The sequence below is a fragment of the Gastrolobium bilobum genome, unplaced genomic scaffold, assembly GCF_033153095.1.
Source record: "Gastrolobium bilobum isolate Gb01-03AN ecotype WA unplaced genomic scaffold, APGP_CSIRO_Gbil_v1 utg122942, whole genome shotgun sequence".
Lineage (NCBI taxonomy): Eukaryota > Viridiplantae > Streptophyta > Magnoliopsida > Fabales > Fabaceae > Gastrolobium > Gastrolobium bilobum.
The window spans coordinates 26,491-32,342 of NW_026899381.1; the positions used below are offsets into that span (position 1 = coordinate 26,491).

At 38.1% G+C, this 5,852-nt stretch overlaps 1 non-coding gene across 1 annotated transcript; it reads right to left on the bottom strand.

Annotated features, from left to right (window-relative positions):
- Positions 1 to 5,747: 5,747 nt before the first annotated feature.
- On the bottom strand, positions 5,748 to 5,852 carry LOC133290122 (small nucleolar RNA R71). The gene has a single exon (XR_009748597.1). It is a non-coding gene; the product is annotated as a small nucleolar RNA R71 (small nucleolar RNA).

Sequence of the window (5,852 nt, forward strand, 5' to 3'; positions counted from 1 at the left end):
ATCTTGATATGCATGTGTGTTCCGCTTGCGAAAATTTTTGTTTTTCCCTCACGCATGTTTCGACCTTCAAGGCCAATTCTACTTTCATTAACATGCTGCAAACCATTGGTCAATTCAATGGAATGCCTAGTGAAGACCTTCACCTTCACCTCGAAAATTTTATGGATGTAGCAGACACTTTCAAAATCAGAGGAGTTACATCTGATGCTCTAAAGATGAAGTTGTTCTCATATTCCCTCACCAACAAAGCTAAAGCATGGTTGAATACTTTACAACCACAATCAATCCGAAGTTAGGAGGTGTAATAGCCCGTTACGTACCGGTATTGTTAACATTAATTATGATATTAAGCGCAGTTACAATCACAGCAATTCATTTATAAAAATACGAATAAACTTTTTTCGATTATTACGCGAACATTTAAAACAATAAAACGCGTAATAATTAAAAGCTGTGACTATAACTGTTAACTCTTGCGGAATATTTATTTTATCTATTTCTACATCACAATATACTTATTATAAGTTACTAAGGGGTTCCCATAAACCCACTTAGCAAATTGCAAAATTGTACATTTTTACCCTTTCGAACATGGTTCACTCATTAATTTTCTGCGAACACACCACTCACAACCAGACCTTCTTTTCAAATTATATCTTTGTCTTACTTAATTCCCTTTTCAACAAGCTATCACACGCTCAATTCAGAGCTCATTTGCTCCGGTTATCGCCGTTTGAAGTTGGATAAGCAAAACAGCCAATCAACCCCAAAACAGCTCAAAACCTCTCTCACTCCACGAATTAATGCACTGAATAAAGTAATCCAATTGCTCTCAAATTTTTACACCATAAACTAGACACCTCAATATTCGATTTAATATATCATACGCTTAATTTGACTGAGAAACGAAGCGGGAATTAATTTCTCAAAACTGGTCCAGAACTGCCACATGTGCAGTAGGCACATGAGCAGTCTGCGTTCCTCCATTTTTTTCAGGTCGAAGACCAACCCATATTTTTCCCAAATTTTTACACAAGGTAGAGGACATCTCAAACTTCAAAATGGCGTATGGCATGTCCCTATTGGACCTCTATAGAGGGAGATATGCTCTCTCGAAGTTCGCCTAAAATCTGCCAATTCTACAGAAAATTTGCCAGAGCTTCCTTTGTTTTTCCAATAATCCCAAATTTGTACAAGATCATTTAAGCCTCAAATGTACCTAATAATCACATAACAATACAGTAATAATGTAATGGGTGGCACACACAAGGACCAACAACGCCTTGGGGCACTTACAACCCAATCCAGTTTATAGTTACTAAACATATAGCTCACAATAATCATTCTTAAATAGTTGCTATTAGAGTAAAGTAATGCAGAGTAATACATAAGGGTAACCAAGAAATATGCCCTTTTATGGTTGGGAGAGTAACCAAGAAATATGCACTCACTGCTTCTAAAATCTAATTTATGGTTGTTATAGGGTCTCAAGAATGGGAAACAGGCACAACCAAAGACCTTAAGACTCGTATAGTCAGGAATGGATTTGTAAAGCTTGGTGAAGGGTACTTCAAAATTTAATGCAGCAGTTGGAAGACAATTAATGAGATGAACAGCTGAAATAAATGCATGATCCCAAAATTTGATGGGTAGAGATGCATGAGCAAGCAATGTGAGACCTGTTTCAACTATGTGACGATGTTTCCTCTCAACCACTCCATTTTGATGATGAGTGTGGGGACATATGATCCTATGAACAATACCCTATTGTTTTAAAGTTTGATGAAAAGATCGAAATTCTCCTCCCCAGTCAGTTTGGAGGGCTTTAATAGAGGACTGAAAATGATTGGAAACAAGAGCTTGAAATTGAGAAAACACAACTAATGCATCAGATTTTTGTTTGAGAGGAAAGATCCAGGTGTATCTGGAATGTGCATCCACAAAGGATATGTAGTATTTAAAACCCAAAGTAGATGTCATAGGTGTTGGACCCCACAGATCACTAAATATTAAATCAAAAGGTTTGTCATAAACTGTGGTAGAAGATGGAGAGTGTAATCGATGTATTTTACCCAAACAACAAGCTGAGCAAAACTCAATATCATTTTTATTTGGAATGGGGATATTACAAGACCTCAGGACAGAATTAAGAGCCTCAGTATGAGGATGACCTAAACGACAATGCCATAAGGAGTACATATATGAGGAAGCTACAGCTTTCTGTTGACTAGAGATTACATTTATTGAGGACTTTGAAGTAGGAATTTGAAGTAGGACTATGACCTATATGTGAATTACAAAAAGACATTGAAGTAGGATGACAATTCTGTCTTGAGTTGGGAGTGAGACAGATCTCTTGGAAACGATATAAACCATCTGAACCCAAGTCACCTTCCAGCAGCACTTCATGGGATTCCTGTGATTTCACACAACAAGTAAAGGGGTGAAATTCAAAATAGACTCCATTATCCTTAGCAAATTTACTTACACTAATGAGATTTTTGGTGATAGAAGGGACAAGTAATAGATTGTTAAGGTGTAGTTGAGTGTGTGGTTGAAAAGGAGAAGGAAAGGAGGATAAACCAGTAACATTAACCCTTAGACCTTGTCCATTCCCTATATAGACTTGATCAGCTCCTGACAACTGAGTACTTTGCAGAAGGTTTTGAGGATGAGCTGTGACATGATGAGAGGCTCCTGAGTCTGGATACCACTCAATAGCTTGGACATTCTGAGGAGTTGGCAAGAGTCCTTGTCCCTGTGAGGCAGCATTACACTGTGGTTGAGAGATCTGAGTACTTTTCTTTGAGTTGCAATCACTAACACCATTTTCATGCACATTTTCATCATACATATAATCATAACCTACAATAGGCCTAAGGCCCTTCCATCATAAATAGACATGCATCAAGATACAATTACAATATTGCTTTACAACTTACAACTCCCCATGAAACTTAATTACAATCTTCCAATATTACAACATAAATACAATTGGTAAAATAAACTACATGGCATGACCACTAGACTTAGGCAAAATGACATGAACAAGATGCTAATGAAGCTCCCACTAAATACAAATGAGATGTTCATGCCCTAAGTCTAGCCTAGGCCACATGGCCAACAAAATGCTAAAACTCCACTGAATCACTCTGCAGGCCTCTTGCCCGCTGCTCCAGCTCCACTGCTACCTCCTGAAATAAATGCCCCGAGACGGGGTGAGATATACGAATATATCTCAGTAACCCAGAGGTTATGGAGAAAACTCCGCCCAATGGTTCACTTCGATGCATATTAATAGAATACAACAACCACTTTTTAAAACGGGATATAGCAAGGGTTTTAGAGAAACGGGGAATATAGAGATACAAACTACGACGATACGGGATGGTAGCTACCAATACCACGCACGCCCTGGGCATATATAAGCCTATGGGTATCATCCAAGGTGTGTTCCAAAAACCACAACCATGATGCCCCAACCATCCAAAACACCAGAGACATTCCTAGTGTGCTCTTACCCGGATCACACACCATGACCCTCGGTCAACTGGAACTCCCTCTCGAAGACCTATCCAGTGGAAGTCCGAAATTGCCCGAAGGCTAAACACTGTCTACTGTCCAGAGACTCGGTACATAAGTACCCACTGTAATAATGCATGCATGCTCATGTTGTTCTACACTACTCATATACACTTCCTACCGTTGCCATCAACTGGCAAGGTGGAACAGAAAAGGGGAACAAGCCCCAGTACCAAGAGGTTACCTTAAATAGTTTTCTCACTTAGCTCCACAGTAGCTTAATTTCCAAGTCTGCTACTCAACAGAACGCTTACACATAGGACGTTTCCACTTACTCAAGGTTCACAAAATGCATGCTAAATCTCAATTTCACATGCATAATACAGTCACTTACCTCAATCCACTTGGTCCAGGACCAAGGGCAATTCACTGATTCACTGTTCAGGATTCAAGTCGACGTACGACAACCTATACAACCATGTACAGCCGTCAGTATACGTCAATTTACGTCAAAACGCAAAAAAACACAAAAATCCTTCCCATCACCATGATGGTTCGGCCCTTGTAGTGTTATTTTAGGATTTATTTTTCTAAATTTTCTTTCTTATTTTATTATGCTTCCTTAGGTTGCCAAGAGGCCAATTCAAGTGCCATTTTTCCGTTTTACGTCTTTTACTCATCGTTTTGCTAAATAATTCACTCTAGGTTCGTTTATGTCCCTAAACACAAGTTATTATTTTCCATTGATTCTAACACTTTCCAACCACCACACAACCCATCTAATCACCATATAATTACACAACACATCATCCAAATGATTTTTCAACATCAATTCCCCTCTTTTTCACTCAATGGCCGAATTGCAACCTATGGCACTCCAAGGGATTTTCAATCAATTTTAACCATTTCACACCTTCTATCATCATATTTTATCATCATACGATCATACAACAACTCATTAATCAATCCTAACACATTTCCAAAAATCCAAGTCATGACAATCCTCAAAATTTCTAAGTTATAAATTCATATTTTTCACCAATAAATTTCATTGCATTTTTAGCTCTAACACAACATTCTAACACATTATCATCTAATACACATTTTCCAATTGTGCTCCCTAACACAACACATCATCAAATCAAGCTTTAGGTTTCCAAAAATTCAATCACAATTAAACCATGTAAATGGGATGGAAACATACTCACAACAAAGGCTAGAAGCTACCTCAAGACTCCTCCAAGCAATGGAAGCTCAAAAAGCTCCATGAACATCCATTTTTCTCCAAAATTTCGTGGCTGTAAATGGAAAATATCTCACCAAATAGAGGGTTTCAAGGTGAATGGATACTACCAATGTGTTTGGAAGGTTGTTTCCAACAAATTTCAACACAAAAATCACTCGATTCGGTTGAGAAATGAAGGATTTATCAAGGAATGAAAATTTGAACCTAAAATGTCTAAAAGGGTAGGGGGTCACGGTTTTGGCAAGAAAAAGGGAAGGGAAAGTGATGGTGAATAGTGGTAGGGTGATGTGGCTTAAGTGGTTTAAGTGGGGTGGGTCTCACCGCCACCTCACGCGATTTCAAACTCATTTGAATTCCCCTCTGATTTCACTAAACGTCCATAAATTCAAAAACTATTTAGAAACTCTAATTTTTAACATTAACCATTCTCCCTTAATTATACTTGATCAGATGAATCCGGAGTTTTCCGGTCGTTCGGAGAAAACACTGTTTTAAGCTATTGCGCGCGCCGTTGGCACGCTTCCCCAAACTGTCTTAATTCCATCAAATATTATCAGAAATCATATTTCCTAGTTCTATAGACCATTTATAACTCATATTTGAAACCTAGAGCTCAAAATTCAACCGGCACTTTTTACGGTGCAATCGTACCGCGGTATTTTTACCCGCGAAAAACACTATTCACTGATTTTTCTAAAACTTGCCTATCCACTCAATTTTTCATTCTGAATCCATTTCCAGGGTTATTTTTAGCATCTGAGACCTTCTACTCAATTTTTATCTTCCTAGGGTTGCGTGTTGGCTAATTACCGTTTTGCCCTTTCTTTGTATTTTAGCTTAATCTTTAGGATTTTCACTGAATCTTCACTTAATTACACACTTAATAGCTTAAACACTTAATTTAAAATTGTGAAGTGTTATAGGAGGAGTTGGCGGACAAGTTTTTATTGAAGTTCTTTCCTCCCATGAAGGCAGCCCAATACAGGAATGATATATCAACCTTCAAGCAATTGCAAGAAGAGTCATTTTATGAGGCTTGGGAGAAATTCAAGGATCTGTTGAGGAAATGCCCAAATCATGGCAT